The 18,938-nt window shown below is 35.2% G+C and overlaps 1 long non-coding RNA gene across 1 annotated transcript in view; it reads left to right on the plus strand.

The window, feature by feature from the left end:
- LOC130678536 (uncharacterized) overlaps positions 1–18,938 on the plus strand; it is a 120,638-nt gene that overhangs the window by 54,910 nt on the left and 46,790 nt on the right. Inside the window, exon 4 of the long non-coding RNA XR_008991835.1 lies at positions 494–569. This is a non-coding gene — a long non-coding RNA (uncharacterized LOC130678536). The remainder of the gene's footprint in view (positions 1–493; positions 570–18,938) is intronic.

Here is an 18,938-nt window from a genome sequence, read left to right on the forward strand (position 1 = left end):
GCTATTAAATTAAAAAAATAAAATAAAAGAATAAAAACGACATTTTTTATTAATGCGAATTCTAAAGTCTTTGAGTAAATTTATTAGATACTTAAAATATTTCACGGATGATTTATTGGTCAGCGAGCTAGAAGTGATCAAAATGCCAAGAGTCATCTAGTGGAGGGTAGTTCCGATCGCCATTCAACGTGATGCACATATTAGATGAGAGACACGCTTATCTCTTCTTCTCTTCATCCTCTCTATATCTCCTCTCTACACAAGGATAAAAACGTCTCTTAGCGCGTCGTTATATTCCACCCTCAGAATAACTTCTCGGGGATTCCAGAAGATCAACCAGATCCGTAGCTGACGGTCTATACTCTTTTCGTCATCTCCGATTTTAACACTTCAATCATGAACCACAATGCGATCAAGATTTTATTATTTGATATTTCAAGTTCTTACATTATTATGAATAATTTGTTTTTCTAATGTCCGTTTTATTTTTCAGTCAAGATTAAATCACCGGCTCTTATCCAGATAATTTATTCAAAGGATCCACCAGAGTTTTGTTCCAGCCTCTGATGGTGAGTCGACCCACATAAATAAATTTATATGTAATTATTTTTTTACCTCGATATTTGGATGATACAAAGAGTGAAATATTATGATACGATAAATTGCTCAAATCGAAATCCATTATTGACACACCATCAAAATGTCACGTTCGAAATACGGATAGAGAAAAAAAAAAGGCTCATTGTCAGCCGGCGACGGATTTGTCACGTAGATATTTTCAATCTTGGAAAATGATACGCAAAAACTATAGAGAGCTGAAAAATTTTGGCATTTATAGTATAGGGTCAGAGGACCAGCTCGGCTCTATTGTGAGTATAAGGTTTCAGTAACAAGTATAGTGTTAGTGCAGAATGGGAGCGTGTGTGTAGGTAGTTTATGTTAGTTTGGATCTTTCTACCGAGCTAACAATATTACGTGCGTATTTTACATTTCCCAGATGCGTTTTATGACCCGGTCGTTGAGTTTCGCGGCTGGAGAGAGCGCACGATGCTACCATGATTAAATTTTAATCGAGATCCCGTATTTGCATATTATGAAATGCTTGCACGCACTGAAAATTAGAATTGCGATGAAAGCCCTTCTTCCTGTGAGCCCCTTTCCTATCCAACAAACGTCCCACGTGTGTTACTCGGTAATTGTGACAGCAATTTCACCGAATTTAACGGAATTTCCGTCGTATTAACATTAATTGTCAGATGCTCACGGACATTTAACATATCCTGCGACCGAAAAACTTTCTGTGGAATAAATAATCCGGGTTTTTTTTTTTTTTTTTTTTTTTGTTATAAAACTTTTGATCTCAGAACTAGCTTGATAATTCCGAGTGCTAACTGGTAACAAAAATTTTTAGTGAAAAAGAGGTAATTTAGTATTCGTTAAACTAAAGAGGTGAAATGTAATCCAGAAACTCTCAGATTCATATAAAGGCTGGGTAACGTCCGTGCTCATAATGAAATACTGAGATTTTAAAATACTTGTGAATGCTGTTTAAATATGAGGAAAATTGAGGTAAAAACTCTAGGAGTTTGTTTAAGTGCAAACACTTTTTTGCTTGTCAGAACAAGAGTCAAAAGCCATTTAAATTATAAAGACTAAACTTAAGTTTTTTTTTTTTTTTTTCTCTTTTAATCAGTTATTTATTTGAGTGAAACTCATAAAGATCTCAAGTTTTCTCCTTACCAAAGTTTTCAATGACAAAAACATTTATAGACACTCTGACAATACCATTACGAGTTTAAATGTTTTAATTAAACAAAAACAAGTCTTATGGCAAAGATAAATTGTTTTGAAATACAGCATAGTTTAAAAAAATAAATAAATAACTTTGCCCTCTGTCTTTTTGAGTTTGTGAATGAAAAGATGTCTCGCAAAGATAAAAGTTGCTTAATAAATTGCCGCTGTTATCAAGGTAAAATAACTTGTATCGCGGTCTTATTATGAAACTGCTTGGATTAATATTTTTATAAAATAAAATAAACGAAAATTAAAGAGGACATTTATACCCACCCTGCAATGTCAACTCTTAATCTAAATTTTCTCGGTGAGAGGGTATCTCCTCTTCCTTATACTCTTGCTCTTTCCGTGTAGCGTTTTAATATTTTATTTGCAATTCACAAACTCAATTACAGCCTCAGTAGTTTCTGCCAGGACAACATGCTCGTGTGAATTGTTCATAAGAACGTGTGGCTCGGGATGAGCAGTCTACTGGATTGGATGGACGATACTCAATGTTTCCCTCTTGCTTCATTGACTCGTACCCTATTTCTTTTACTGTCGCAATTTCTTCGACATTTTAACTATATTTTCCGCCCCGTTATCTTACCATTTTACGCAAAATATCTTTTGATCAATATCAATATCAATATTTAAATAAATTTTTCCAATATGTTAAAATTGAAACCAAAACTAATTTATTCGCGATGAAGAAAAATATAGAATTAAAATTTTTTGGAACAATCTTTAATCAAGATGACAGATAAATGTTGAGAGCATAAAGAGTGAGTTAGAGTTTAAGAAAAATTTTATAAAAGCAAACTTGGGATCCAATTGGAGTGGCGCCCTCGGGGGTAGGACATGCTCGGTTTGCCGAGTAGAATTATTTAATAATACGTTAAAGCTCCTTATATTATTCTTACTCCTCTTACTTTTTCTCTCTTTCTCTACTGAGTCGCTGCAGTATAAAACTACCGGTGGATATAAAGAGACGATACGCGTTGGCTCGTTGGCTGCTGAACTCGGGGAGAGAATTGTTTATATTATTCCGTGTACACTCTTCTCTGCGACGATACACAAGACGAACAAGAGAAATGGACTATATTATTAGCATACATACACCTAGAGTTCTACTTACCCCCAAGTAACCCCGGCTCGATATCGTCTGCGTGCCGGGTTCACAGTTGCCTGACTTCCGTGCCCGGGCCATTAAAGCCCCGAATTATTTTATAACGCGCACTGGAGGCTACGTTGATACCGAGCAATAGCAGCTCTGCTATGATCCAGCCAATCCTCATACATATACACTACTAAAGACATCAGTGAATACCGCGCGCTTTCCAGGTTATTATTCCATCTATATACTTTTCCCTCTTGTTTATACACTCATCTATAGATGTGCACACCTCTCATCGCATTCAAAGTCCGGATGCCTCAGTGTTTTACCAAAAGGGAGTAATAAACCCTTGTTTCCGCTCTACATTTCGCTCATGTTGAAAACCCGCATAGAAAAAAAAGTAAATAGCTTATATGTACTACAGTTTATTCCGAGTAGTTAGCTTTGATTTGCAACTTTGAGTATTTTTTATTTTTCATCATAAAGGTATGATTATAAATATTACGCCGCTTTGATAAAATTCAACGATATTCAGATCTGAAATTATTAAATAATTTTTTTTTAAGCTCCAAAAATACAAATTTTGGAATTAAAAATATTTAGATTATTTTTTTCTAAATTATTATTTCGGTTGAGGAAGATTATGAAGATCTAAACATCGGTGAAACTAGATCTACGGAAGTCTGAGTGTAATGCGGAATTAAGGTCTGATAATAAAAATAATTTTTGGTTTTAGATGAAAATTTTATTTCGGCAACAAATAAAAGATAAACATAAATTTAACACATATGAGGTAATAACTAAATATAAATAGATAATATGTTGAATTTCTCACGTTCGCGGCAGTCCTCTGAGGAATAAACCGGTTGTGATCGTCGTAGACTTGGTTTCCATGACAGCAGGTGTCATAACAAATTTTGATTCTCGTCGACGGAGTAGCTCACGCTTTAAGTTATAGTTGTAGTTGTATATTTGTAGTTATTGCTGGGGTCATGATAAAATACCGTCAAGGGGTAGAAGCTATTGAGAATCTCCGGCATATTTTCTTTCTTAACCGAGGGCTCTATACATAAATAATGCATAGACGACCCTCGTAAAATTAAGGCTTTCCTTACTCTGGCACTCTGGCTCTACTGCTTGCTGCTACTACACATAAATACAAATACAGAGACAAAGAAAAATATAAATACAAACGCAAAGGCAAACGTAAAAACATCAAAAGTCAAAGGTATCTTTTATTGCCAGTAGTTATACAGCGTACGGACGGAAGCAAGTAAGAGAAAATGCAGAGAAATAATTGATGTAATGTTTTCTGTCGTTGTAACAACGTCGAGTCTCTTCGTCGCTGGTTGTCGTTGTCTCAGTAGACGAGTAGTCTCAAGAGTCACCTGTAACCCGAATGGGATATATTATCCAGCAAGTATATATTTGCATAGACTCGTTTATCTCAACTCTTAGGCGTTTATCTCTTACTGGAGATTAAAACCTTGTCGCTGCATTCCAACTCGAATGAACGTTAAAATAAAACCCAAACGTATGTTGTTGCTCATAATATGCTACCTTAAAGATGCTAGTTTGTAGATGATAATTGATGCGAATTTCTCCATATTCTTTTTTATATCGCAGATTAGTAACTGTTTGATTCACGGACAAGGATAAATTTACCCGAGTCACGATCTTGTAATTTTTACTTTTGCTACTGTGCCGGATGCTTTCACATTCATACACATGCCCAGTGTGTGCCCCACACAAACATGTTTTTGTCATGTATATTGTCAACCATACCAGTAGCACGCCGTTGGATCCAACTCACCATTTCAGCATGTCTGTATCTGTATCTGTATGTTCACAGTGACCAAAATAAACGCTGGTCCGCCAAATATATTCTGATGTTGATTTAGCTAAAAAACTGCCACGGCTCAGCTCATAGCAGTGTCGCTGTCGTTGCCGATGCGTTACCGAACTGACAAGACCCGATTGTCCTCACCGAGTCACTTCGAACGGGATGTGATAAATTCAGAAAACTTTTTACCCCGTTATTATGGGATCAAAAGCGGCTACTGGGCTCTTGCTATCTCATCATACCCGACAAACAGAGGAGTAATGTCTTGTACTTGTTCTTTTCCTCTTCTTCTCTTTCTTTATCATCATCATTATTATTTTTAACTTTTTATCTTCTCCACTAGTAACTACAACTCTGTTCACTCGCTTCTTGTTTTAGTTTCCGTCCAAAGCCATCTCAACGTTATTATTCTCGTTGTTTCAGATTTACAACAGTCTTGTTCCTCGCAATCAATCTAATTGGCATCCTGCTTATTTACCCGTCTTCTGTACACTGTATTTAATGATTTATAAAAGTCAATACCACTCTTGCGATATTTACTTGGAATATAAATGTCGATAATAAATAATGACATTCTTTTTTTTTTTTGAATCGTTACTAATTTAATGCATAATTAATATCGCGTATTTAACATGGACGAGAGTTCAAAAAGGTCGTTATGCTTTACAAAGAATCTTTGGACATAAAAGCCTCCTTTATTGGTTATTGGCTTCCCTATTTATTGTTTGTACAGTATTCATATCTCATTACGTAGTATTATAATATTTATTTATATATATATATTTTGAATACTTATGATGAAAATGGAGTGTACATCCCTTAGCTGTATATTCGGTAGTTTTGCTATTTATATTATGAAATCTGCCAAGTGGCAAACCCCAGTGCATTGTTCATGAATAATAATAAACGTTTTGATATAATTCACTGGAATATACCTACCGAAAGTCATTATGGAGTCAAAACCGTCTTTATATATACATGTATAGTCAAATACTCGGATCGCGTTAAAACTTTTTTCGACTCTTAGCAAAACTAAGCGAAATTCATGTCCGACATGAAACATGAAAAGGTAAATCCATTATCCTATTAGTACATTATTATGCATTCATAAAGTTAATATAATATAGCAATAATTTGTAAGCCAACTTTTAAGTGGGAAAAAAAAAACGTCTTGTGGATTTTGAAGTTTGATTTTTCTTTGTATAATTTTTAATAGAAACTCGTGGATGGAAAGGAGATAAACTGATCTTGAACAGACATTAATAATAATGAAAATGATAAAAGGGTAGTTTTGACGGCGTATAATATTGTCAAGACTTAAGATTAAGGAGTTAATTTTGTGAAGGAACCAAGTAAAGTGAGTTGGGAGAAGGAAAAGCCTCAAAGCCCGGAGATATGCCTATTATATCGACTAAACAGTCCCAAGAGTGGCAACAGTAGCAGGAACCAGCCGCTTATTGCTCTCTCACTCGCTCTCTAATGTCTTATCCAACCCTCGTGAGTTTACGCCCTACTGTTTGCCCTATTGATTATACAGTTATGCCAAGCCAACGCCATGGCCTCCGGGGTCTGTACTCTGTACACTGTACCTAGTTCCTCGTCTCAACTACTGTGTCTCCTGCATCTCAACTTGTATTGCCTTCTCACTGTTTGCCCTGTTATTATATTTGTCCTTTGATTTTCGACACGATTGATCTCCATAACTCGTTGACACGGCACAGCTACACATTTAGATAAACATCTTTATCTCCACTGAAGAAAGAGTAAATGGACTTGATTGTGAGAGCAGTTAAAGAAGAAAATTTCTTTAGCTGACTTTTAAAAATTAAAAAAAAAATAATAAAATAAAAAAGACTTTTGTGGTTGAAAATTCAACTGAACGTATATAACGTCAGCTCGTTTTTTCAGTGACGGTAAAAATTTCAAACGTCGAGTCACTGATGTCACGTTCTTCTGGACTGTGACCTGTGCCGATGTGGCGAATTCGCGCCCGAGTAAAGACTGAAGCATAAAAATAAAAATAAAAAAAATAAAAAAGTAAAATAAAAACAAGAATGAGCGCTATTAAAACACAAGAGCTGGCGCCGTGGTGATGATTCCTCTTGCCCTTTGCCTCCTGCTATGCATGCTGGTCCATGTGGATTGTGCGGATATAAACCTACGGACTTACTACTACACTACTACATCGACTGCGACGAGTCTCAAATAGATTTAAACCTCTTAGCTGTCGTCCGAACAATGCCAACTTGGCGCACACCTAAAACTATTGCTCGTGCATTTATTATTTATTTTTTTTATCTTAGTTCTTTTTATTAGTTGGCATTAGACTCTACTATCATCTACTCCGGCTTTGTTTTATTTTTTCCCACATTTAATGTCATCAGAAATGTGTACGGGTTTTTTTATCTGTCCATTGATTCAAATTTCGAATTAAAATAATAAATAATCAAATAATTACACAAGCGGTTTTTTCGTTTGTGAATTATATTTCGCAGCCCGCAGACTTATTATCAGTGGAGGTGTGTTGCGCATATTAAAACAGGTACCAAAATCATATTCAATCGCGGCGTTGTATACACTGGGATGTAATGTGGTACAATCACCTGGCCAATTTACACGTTAACATAACGAATTCAAAATCCCGGGTTTTGCGCTATAGCGTCAAAAGAGGGAGGGGGGGGGTAACAAGCTCGAAGAGGACCGCGCGCATAACGTCAGGAATAATAATCGCGGTAGGATATGTCGATTGGGATTCGAAACATTAAAATGATTATAGCGTTCACCGAGTACTCGGGAACTAATGGGAATTAGCGCTCTCTGCCCCAGGACAAGAGCGCGTTGCACCGCGATGCGACTGCTGTGGTCCATGTGGTCGCACGCACGGCCTACACGCTGCATCTCATCCTCATGCAATACTCACTTGGATACTATATATACTACAGCACTAAACTTCTATCAGTAGGAATATGTATATATCTATATACAACGCGTCTATTCTCTCGGTCCACGGATGCACGCGCACATGATTTATCGCAGCTATTAACTCTGACTACTGACAATGAGTAACGAGTCAGTGCCATTTTGTAGCGTACGCACGAAAACATCATTTCTACTCACTAAACCTTATTTCTCTTTCATTTTCTTTATTATCATTGTCATATATATTTTGCTTTATAACGCACAAATACGTGACACAGCATACTCACTAATTGTATGATAAAATGAATCATTAGTAAACAATATTAGGTAATTTTAAATAGACTTTACTAATTGTTCGTCTTAGAAATTTTTTATCGTGATAAAAAATTGTCAAGTCCGTTAACGATTCTAACAGAAGAGCGCTACGAAAAATGAGGACCAGAAAAGAATATCAAGTTTTTGAATAGTCATACAAAATTTTATATGAGCAAAATGGGATAGATAAAAGTTTTTGTTTTCATAACTTCGAAAAAATAAATAACACAAAAGGGTTTATTTATAAAATCAATCAAAATTGAACTTTAATTGAAAATTACAATTTTTTTTGTCTGCCGTATTATTTAAGTCTCATCAAAATAACTTTGTAGCAAGTAATATATGATTTAACCAACAACGCAGTAATGTATGACAGTGATTATCAGTTGATGGTAATTTATTATCGGTATTATCAGCGTATATACAAACAACTGTATGTCAAATGCACGTCCTTTGGTTTAGTGCCTCCAGCACCGCAGTTATGCTGTCGCGTTAAATAATTGTGTAGAACAACAAATTGAGCACAAGTTACGGTTAAATACATTTAATAAATAACCTCATTATTGATTTACATCGCTATTCAATTTCTAAGACTCACATCAACCAATAGCAACAGCAATATTCATTCAATGGCATCAATATTTATTTTACAACCCAGAAATATATTTGCCATCTGATTCATTTTACTGAAAAATTTTTACACCTAAAAAAGATACTTTATTCCCATTAAATATCACATTCAATTATTTCTTACGAAATTATTGCGTAACTAAAAAGTACAATAAAGGAAAAATATTCGTAGAACAACCATAAAAATTTGAGGTGTTAACTGGCACTGGCGCCGCTATAAAAACCTATGGTTTATCCGGTATCTCGAGATAGAAATAACGAGACAACGGTGTAAAGAGTCAACTACAAACTCATTAAAACTACAGAAAATATCAAAAATACTTAAATAAATTTATAATCACTGGCTGTCGCCATTGAGTTAACTGCACGGAAAAAAATGAACTATATAAATTGAGAGTGACAAGTAATATAATGATAAAGTGATTAGTAAATACCATCGTTCTAAATAGTAATTTTTTCGTTTATGATTCAAACGTGAATAATCACAGGATAAATATGAAAATTTATTGTTTATGTAAGAAAAATTACTATTTGAACTTTAAAAATCGTAACTGATACTTAGAAAATAGACGAAACGTATTATAAAATTTACTATTTGAATGTTAAAATTCCCCATATTGACAACCGGGTTCCGGGTTATAATTTCAAATAGTAATTTTTAAAGTTTTTTTTTTCCGTGTGCTTGATTTTTTTTTTAATTTTCTTTTGTCATCGCAAATATATGACACTAGATTTTTTAAAAAATATCCCACTCATTGAAATTTTTATATTTTCTCTTTAATTTATTCCCAGCGCATATCACCACAATACCCAATTATTAAATTTTTTATCAATCTATCTATCTATTTATTTATTTTTTATCACTGCAGAAATATATTATTATTAATATACAATAGCGTGGTATATTAGTCATGGCGATCATATAGGAATGATTCGACACAATATCACATAATAGAAATATTCTTGGTGGTTAACTTTTAGCATCAAGAGATAGGCTTTTGCCCAAAGAGAAAGAGAGAGAGAGAGAGAGAGGCTAAATAATCATGATCGTTCCTCATGACAACAACAACGATATGCAAATTTCTGCATCAATATCATATGGACATTTAAAACCTGACACCATGATGGGCGTTGAATCGAGCGTGACAAATTGTCACGATTAGCTCGTGGTGTTTAGCTATTCCATAAGCGGCATGTAACTCGCTTTACTCCGGCATCATAATATTATAAATAAATATATATGTATACAACTATTTATGTCTATGATATTACACGTCATCAAATGCATAAAGTCACCGCACAAGTTTTGCTTAAAAATTACTCGGATATGGCTTCGGTGCCTCGTGTTGTGCACATAAACTCACATCCGTTTACGATAAACGCTTTCGTGAGAAGCATCGTCGGGTCTGTAACGAGATTTACGATGTAGTTTCCCGCAACACCGTTGATTTTCGCGATCAAAATTATGTTATCGGTTGATTTAATCGACCAGAAATTTAATCCAGAGCATGTCGTTAACTGTCCATGCATCAAAAGTTAACGTTATCAAAAATAAAAGCTAAAATAATAAACTCAGCAAACATGTTTAGGCATAAATGACATTTAAATTACGTAAAAGAGAGATGACAGTCGCTGATGGCATTTAGCATAACTTTGTTTCTTTAACCTCTAATTGCGTAAAAGTAATTGAACATAAACAAGAGTAATAATTGCCTGAGGATTATCACTACTCTGAAGATTCTTTGACAGAAAAAGGAAAGAGAGTCAAGTGTTTGCGACAAAAGCGAATGCATTTGTAGGAAACTAGAGCAAGAACTGCGACAGTCACGCAATTAATTTTTTCCAAGATAATTTTTGAGTCTTTTTGCTTGTCGCTCCTTGATGATATCTGAGTTCTGTTTCAACTTTAGTTAGAACCAGAATACGACTAAGAATGTATCGAGCTAATTTCACTGGCGTCTAATTTTTTGTGGGCCAATTAAGACAGAATTATCGAGGAAAACAGAATAATGGCACGGATATGTCCCCAGGGGAATAATAAAAAAAGATGTAAACTAAGAAAGTGTCTGGAGTAATTAAATGAATGATGATAGCATGGATCCGCGACGCCGAAGAGCCATACTTTAATTACTTAGATAATATTCTCTCGCCACTTAAACTTAATTCCGTAGAATTAGGTATAAAACTATGAGGCATGTGGTGCCTATAAAATTGCAGAAATACTCTTGAAAATTTACTGCCTTCTTCCACCATTATTACGTCATCAACTGTGACGCGACTATTTTCTCATTCAGTGACACTTTTACGCAGATAGCAAACGAGTATTTCGCATTTCGCAAAACATGATGATGATGATAATAAAATAAAATAAGAAAGAATTAACAAGTAGAGAAATGAACAACTAAATTATTTAGGGATTATAAAAGTACTTTATTGCGTATAATAGTTATTATGAGATTGGTTTTCGGACAACTCTAATTGAGATCGAGTCACGTGCTCGCTCGTTAACGCTGCGAAACTGATGATTACTATTGTCTGTAGGAAAATCCGCCACCCGGATTGGGTATACCCGGCGTTTAGACAACTTTTACTTAGAGTTAGCAGTGATACTTGTAGTTTGTACCGTGGGCCAAGTTATTCTGCGGATTCTCAGTAGATACTTTCCTTGAGCCAGCGGCGTCTTCTATCGGGTAGTACGTTCACGTAACATTGTGTTTCTAACTTTCCTGCTGGGGTAAGTACCAAAATTACATCTCCCTCGGTTTTACTGTAGCCGGCCCTCTTGAGATGAAAATGTAAGGGGTGTCCGGAATCCATAGCATCCATATATATTACGGGATTTCGTTTTACTTCTATTCGTTTCCCGTCGTTTAACGATCTTTGTTTTAGTATCCGTGGTTCTCAAGGCAAAGAGCTAACTCTCGTTCAGCACAAAATCGATTCAACTTTTTTTTAATAAAAATAATATTTTATGTTGAGGTCCTATATAATAATAAAAAAAGCAAGGTGCCAGAAAAATAGACCTCGTTTATATTTTATAAGTTTTATGAAGAGTTTTTTTTAAACCGAGGAGTCATAAACAATATTTCACATTGAGTGGGTTTTTTAATACTATTTTTACGACAAGAGTGAAATTAGTTACCTAGGTAATAGGTTAGAGTAATTGAGGGACAGGTTAAAGTGTCGAAGCGAGTTGAAAGCAGTTAGTGAAGCGATAGGATGCCGGAAAAAATGAAAAAAAAAAAAAAAAAGCGCACTTGGGACACGGGATCTGGAACACGTTGTTGGATTATCATGAAAGTTGTGTGTATTATATGTAATGGAAAGAGTTGACTTCGAAGTATAGAGAGGTTGGGAATGAACGGTTATCTTGGTACTGCAGTTTTGAGGACGGTTGCACCAGCGACACGAGTATAACCATAATCGTAAACATACATGGTGTGTGAAACGATATACTCTACTCTACTCGACTCTACTCTACTCTGTTCTTCTCTGCCCTACTCATTCCATACAGGGTGTGAGGTCGGAGGCTTTACGGATTGTAATAGGCTGACCTGAAACTGATAACGCGAGCGATGAAACCGACGAATCGCGAATCGCGTGCCAAATCCTCTTTAATAATTTTATATTTTATTTATTTACCATTTTTATAGTTTTATTCACTGATATGAATTTGAAACGTATTTCATTGTATCAAAGCATATACTCTGTGATAAATTCTGCACAAATCTTCATTCACTTCTTTCTCCGCTTGATACAAAACCTGTTAAAAAAAAAAAAAAGTATGTTCAAAGAATAGTGAATAAAATGAAATAAAATAAAATAATAATAAATAAAATAGTCTAGTATAATCAAATTGGTTCTCATTGATAGTCAGATAAACGGGAGTAACGGTCGGATTGGATGTGTCGGTGAGCTCGCCTGCTCTAAAAATAGTGCTCTCTAGACAAACGAGCAGAGCGACAAAGACACAATGCTGTGTCTCGTCGATAGCATGGAGTCTATATCTCGAATAATCGAATTGAATCGCACACTTACCCTCACACAGTTACACACATACACTGAATCTGTTGAATTACTCGAGATATCCAAGAGCACTTGGTCTCTGTATCGGCACATTGACTTTTACCCGTCGCTCTCAATCCATTCTTCCTCTGGTCGCGATCCGCACTGTAAAATGTCGTTCCATGGAGTCAATCGTATAATCTAACAGAACCAATTCCAACTATTCCACGGATTCAGATTTAAAAATAACACCGCATCCATATATGTATATAGATTTTTATATATACCTCTAGCCAAGTGAATGCTGAACCCATCTAGTCTATGTACGTAAGCGTGACCACAACGATCGATTTAACAATAGAGATGAAATCGATTCATCGAATCTTGATAAGAGAATCCTCGACATCTATCAGTACAGTTGTCTTGGCTCACCTATATAGATTGAGAACACAAAAAAGCTTTTTCCCGCGGAAACAATACCCGCTGCCACCGCAACGAATATGTTCCCTCGACTATCCCAGCGTAAAATTGATTCGTTTTATCCCGCAAGGGCCAAGGAGTCGTATGAATAAACCGCGCAAATCGGTATCTATTGGGTACTATCGTTTTATTCTTCATCACCACCTGACTACTCTTGTATTGCATTACACATTGACGGATGCCCACATCTACATGGACACATCCAGGATCAGGATCCTTGCATTGGCTTTTAGTGGATGCGGTCGAACCGTTCATGCCAACCACAATTGCCGCAACGTACGAGGGTTACCTGTAAAGTGGTCAGCGTAACCCCTTACACCCACTCTCATCCTCCGACTCGTGTAACTTATAATGGTAGAATAATTATGCTAATGGTATATGTAGGGATGTGATTCTCTAGAAGGCACCGAGTAAGCTGAGCAGCACTTGCTGGTCATTTACCCGCCTACCGTTGTCTGCATATTTAAATTAATATTTAACCATTTAATAAACTCACCGTGTTATTTTAGCATTATTTTGTCAACCAGCCTTGAGTACCTTGGATACCTTGAATATGTCCAGGTATTTCGTAAGCTTTAATTTTATCAAGTAAAACTCAATTATACAATTACAGTGGGAAGACGACGGTACTCTAGACCAGTGAGTGCGTAGAAAATTATTAAAATTAATGGCCAATAGCTAAATTATAGCCGTGAAGCGACACAGGCTTTTAGCAGTATCACTTTGTTGAGGTTCCATCTATTTTGTAATAACTATACTAACTAAACGTGAAGAAGACTGGTGTCTTTCTTATTATTCTCTTCTGTCTTAAACGCCCACGATGTACACAACAACTCGGACTCTATTGTTTGTTTCCGTTGAATCATTTTGCAAACTCTTATTTCTTTTGTCTGGATTGCAGATTATCTTTACGATTGTACTTATTATATGACTCGAGAGATTTGTTGTGTATCTCAGTATTTAAGTATCATAAAGACATTTGATATTTCATTGAAAACATTTTTATAATTTTAATTGAAAACTTGCGAAAGTGTTTAGAGTGAAAACATCAAGAAATTCTATTGTAAATCATTACAGACATTAATATCCAAAAATTGATTGTCAGATTATTACTGTATGATTGTTACCAATTCACAATTGATCAGTAATGTTTTTTTTTCAATTATTGTGTCATCAATTGGTCAAGATTGTGCTGTAAGCAATTGGATCAGTGTTGATAATTACTTGCATAAAAAAAAATATTCAATTAGTGCATCACTATCTCCTTAATTCGTCAGCAAGCTGCTGCAAACTTATTTTATCTATTTTTTTAAAAATGTAATTTATGTCAAATCGCGAGGAAAAAAACAACCGACAGTTTAATTTAAGACAGCCTGCAGAGACGCTTTCGGTGATCCGAGTCAGACACGCCCGTCTATTTCCTTTTAATTCTTCTCTTGGATGTCCGTCTTTCTTTTATTCTCGACGACACGAGCAATCTACCGAGTCACCGTGTCGTATTTTTCTAGCTGCAGATATCTCCGAGAGCGAAAGCAGCCATTCAAGTACCAGAAAATGATTACTTTAGCGGCGCGTTAATTCTCCGAGTGTCTTGATCCAACTATTTATTTTTCCTAAGTGAGAGCAGTTAATTACTTTTATCTTTTATTTATACTTTGTTATTCTTTCATTTCTTTTTTACTTGATGGCTTTTATTTAATTACTTTTAAATTAATTACCCTTTCATAAAATCTTCAACTCTATTGTCATAATTATTATTAGATTAATTATTATTAAATTAAGAAAATAACTTTACTATCAAATCTCAAGTCAACTTGGCTCGAAACTTTTTCCATGAAATTATAATTGAAAATTAATTTGTCAAGAGTCTTTGAAATCTTTTTGTGTCTCCATAGCGTGGCTAAAACTGGGAACGAAAAATTCACTTCCACATCATATATAATAAATACTAGACTTTAAAACGGACACTAGACATCATACCGTTTGAGATAACACTTTCTTTCTTTTTGTTTTTTTAATACCTTCTAATACCCACGTACGTAAAAGCTCTTGAACGTGGTCCTGATCACAGAACGTGACTTGAACGAGTTTGCAAAGGGTTCCGTGTTTTACGACCTCAATTCCCGGGGTAAAAAAAAATATAAAACGCCTACGCTTCGCATGAGCGGCTGGTTTTAATGACTCTATTACCCGTAAAGAAGCATCTTTTTTAAATTTCTATCAATACTTTATAGAATCCCGATAATTATATAACGATTTACACAGATATTTATACGCAAGTATCATTGCTCCGAGCCGTGCTGGATAATTACAATTAAATTTATTCAGTTGTTAAGATAAATAAAAAAATGGATATCCTTATCCGATTTGCGAAAGTCCATAAAACTATAATTGGGTACAAGTGAGCCGTAAAATATAACCATAACTTGAAGAACATAAAATTTTAAACGCTTGCTCCCGACGCAACTTTTCTGTCCACAAGGTAACAAAATACCTAAACGTATGTGTTGTTTCAAGTGGATGGTTAGTATATTTCGAAAAAGGATAATTAGTTATCAGAAGATAATTAAGCTATAAATAAAGTCCATTTGTTCATGGAAATTAAGAGAACTATTGGCCTTTTCCATGCACTCTTCGCGCCTCTTCTCGCCTCTTCGCTTGTACGTTAGCCGTTAAAGTAGCAGTTTTAATGTGCAGAGGCGAAAAATAGGGTGTAAAGTGTAATTTACTTGCGGGTGATTTTATGGCAATACCCTCACCTCTTGTTCGAGTACTCATTGCCCTCTGAGTCCAGCTCTATCGTTAATTTCTCTTTTTATTTTATATTCTTTTTAGGATCCTTAAATCTTATACTCACTGCACATTGCGCTGTTTACAAACGTTTAATTTTATTTTTAAACTAATTTGGTGGGAATTAAAATTTTAAATTTTTCCGTTAACCTAAAAAAATATTTCGCGTATAAAAGACAAGTTATTTGACCAGCAATAAATTAATTTCGTCGTTCGCGCGATATTTATACGAGTTATAAATTATTTTGGATGTAGCATAAAATTATTGGGATGAAGCAGCTGTAAATAAATAAAAGAAGTGACATCTGAAATTTTGTTTAAAAAAAAATTTATTTTTCAATAAATATGAGTTTTTTTTTTTAAACGCAATTTATACTTGATACATAATACATTATCCTACTTTTATGGTATCTGAATTTTATAAATTTCTCATGCATAGCATTTAAATATTTTCGAAACATTTGGTATCGAGGATTTTTCGTATTCAAGAACCACCGTTGATAAATTCAAGACAAATCTTTTGTATTTACAATTTTGCTATTTGAATTTTTATACCAACGAAAATATACAACAACTATAAACGATCACACTTACACGTAAATAAGGAAGTATGAAAACAGAGTATGGAACATCAGCAACAGCCAGATAGAGGTGCCGGTACAGCAACAATTGCAAACCGAATACGGGTGAAGGTGATACTAGTGTGGAGTATTCCTTTATACTATAAAGTATAAAGTATAAGAATAAATAAAAAGTGATATTGGAATTTTTCTAGTATAGCATCTGCGGGCTAAAATACAGTCGGCGGGTTAACGCTACAACAAATGTACGTGGGATTGCTCGGGGGAATTCAAATCGCATCTAGATAAAAGCCTGCGAAACGTCGTCGTTTCGAGCTACGGAAATCATAATATTCATTCATAATTCATTGTTTTCTCACACTTCTCTGCCTCATCCTCTTCTCCTCTTCCTGTTTCTTCTCTTTTTCATCTTCTTATTCATTCTCGATTATTTTTTTCAACATTGCTCTCACATCCGCTCCAAGGAAGGAAAAATTACTAATAAAATTCACTCGATTTCTAATAATATTATTTGCGCGTAAATTTTACTACTGTACGCATACATACACACACAAGTTTATTCAGCATTAAATTAAATTTATCACTTCTGTTTTCGTTATAAAAACAATTTAAACTTTTGCCATCAACAATAATGTTTGAATTGCATTAGCAGACTTGAGTCTTTGCTCTTTATTTTAGCCTCCAGTCTCTGGTCTCAGTCTCCAGTTTTATTTCGTAATCGGTAAAATAAATAAAAAATAAATTAAATAACTGTCGCGTATACTAAAGTCCGAGCTGAGCGCACTGGTTTATTTTCCTTGACAAGTAGTCCAGCTATCGAGTCGGCCTACGTCGTTTCCTTATGCCGCTGGTGGAAAAACACCGGCGATGAGAAGAGAACAAACGGGTGTGTATAAGGTAAGCAAGGAAATAAGCTGGCGAGCAAGTAAAGCGAAACGATAAAAAAAGACCAGTAGCCACGTTATGGGTTTTATTTCCACAAGTGAATATATACGATCGAAATTTCCATAGGACAGCAGTTACAGTTAAACGAGCGAATGTATTTATATATGCTGTTGTAAATACATAAAAATAAAAGTTGGTTGCCGAGTATAGTGTCGTTGTTTAGTTGGTTTCCGAGGGTAAATAACGACCGTGAACCTTTGACATAAACAGAAGGCCAGGAGCGTTTAACCCGAGAGACTATCGTCGCGCAAGGTCAGTGGATTGTCCTTTATGTGTGGACATCAATAGCAATTCCATTTTCCCAGTGACCAAAGACGGTTACGAGGAGCGTTGAGTACCTGACCTGTCCTTTTCTTTGGGTTTATCGTAGATTTATCGGAAAGTCTCTCCTTACTCTTGTATATGAGAACATCTGAGTATTTCACCATGAGCGTGTGCGCGAGTGCGCGAGTGTGTAAGCATGGGATAATACCCTTATAAATTCATGAGGGTCCAAGCACGGGTCATTTAGATCGGACGTATTTTAACGAAAATTGAGAAAAAACGGTTTTGTCTCGTCGATTTAACGGAACAACCAAGCGGCATTTGTTAGGCTGAAAAATTGTTTTTTAAAACTCTTGTCTTGTCCATCCTTTACTATGTTTTTGTTTTTATTCTTCTTCGCCTGCTTGGTCTTCTTGTTCTTCTCACTCTTCACCGGGTTGAATTGGCTCTCGAACTAGACAATAACGAGATGAGAGAGATGCTCCGATGAGCAAACAGTCAGGAGAAAAAAAGACACCAGACAAAGAGGATTTGAACCCTAAAATCGCAGCGACATTGAACGATCGTCAAATTATGCGATAAATAATCTTTCAGTTTGTGTAAATAGAGGGCCAATTAGTGACGTTTTTCGTCCCTCACATTATACCGGCGTTTAGAGCTGGTATTATTTATTTATATAATACAATATAATAAGTATGTGTGTTTGTCTGTGGGGCGCGATGAATTATTTGAAAATTTTTATTTATAATCCGCTGACGTTATTTACCATACCAAAGCGCTTATTACTCTTTGCTTTTTCTCCCACTCGATCGTCTTAAGGCTCGCGAGTAATCTGACACACCGGGCATAAATTCCAGGTGACATATAGATAAATCAATTTTCGCCAGTTACCTTTTATATTATTGCTTCTCGAATTTCGTTGTTATAAGGTCAATATTTTTATCGGTTTAATTATTTAACTTTGGATACAAGACAAAAGTTACTAAAATAAATTCAAGTATTTATTATTTTAATTTTGTTATTCAGACTCACAGCTATTATATATATATTTAAATAACAAAAACACAAAATAACAATTTTTATAATCGTGAGACGATGTCTTAAGTGAATTTCACAGCGTGATCAGTCTACTATCTCTGTGTAGTCCAAGGTATGTGTGGTATGCGATAGATTCTTGGAAAAAAGCCAGCAGGGCGCCATATTCTCGACCAGCACGCGCTCCTCGTTTAGAGCACACTAAAATCCTTAAATTTAATTTTTTATTTTATTTTTATAT

The sequence above is a fragment of the Microplitis mediator genome, chromosome 2, assembly GCF_029852145.1.
Source record: "Microplitis mediator isolate UGA2020A chromosome 2, iyMicMedi2.1, whole genome shotgun sequence".
Taxonomy (NCBI): Eukaryota; Metazoa; Arthropoda; class Insecta; order Hymenoptera; family Braconidae; genus Microplitis; species Microplitis mediator.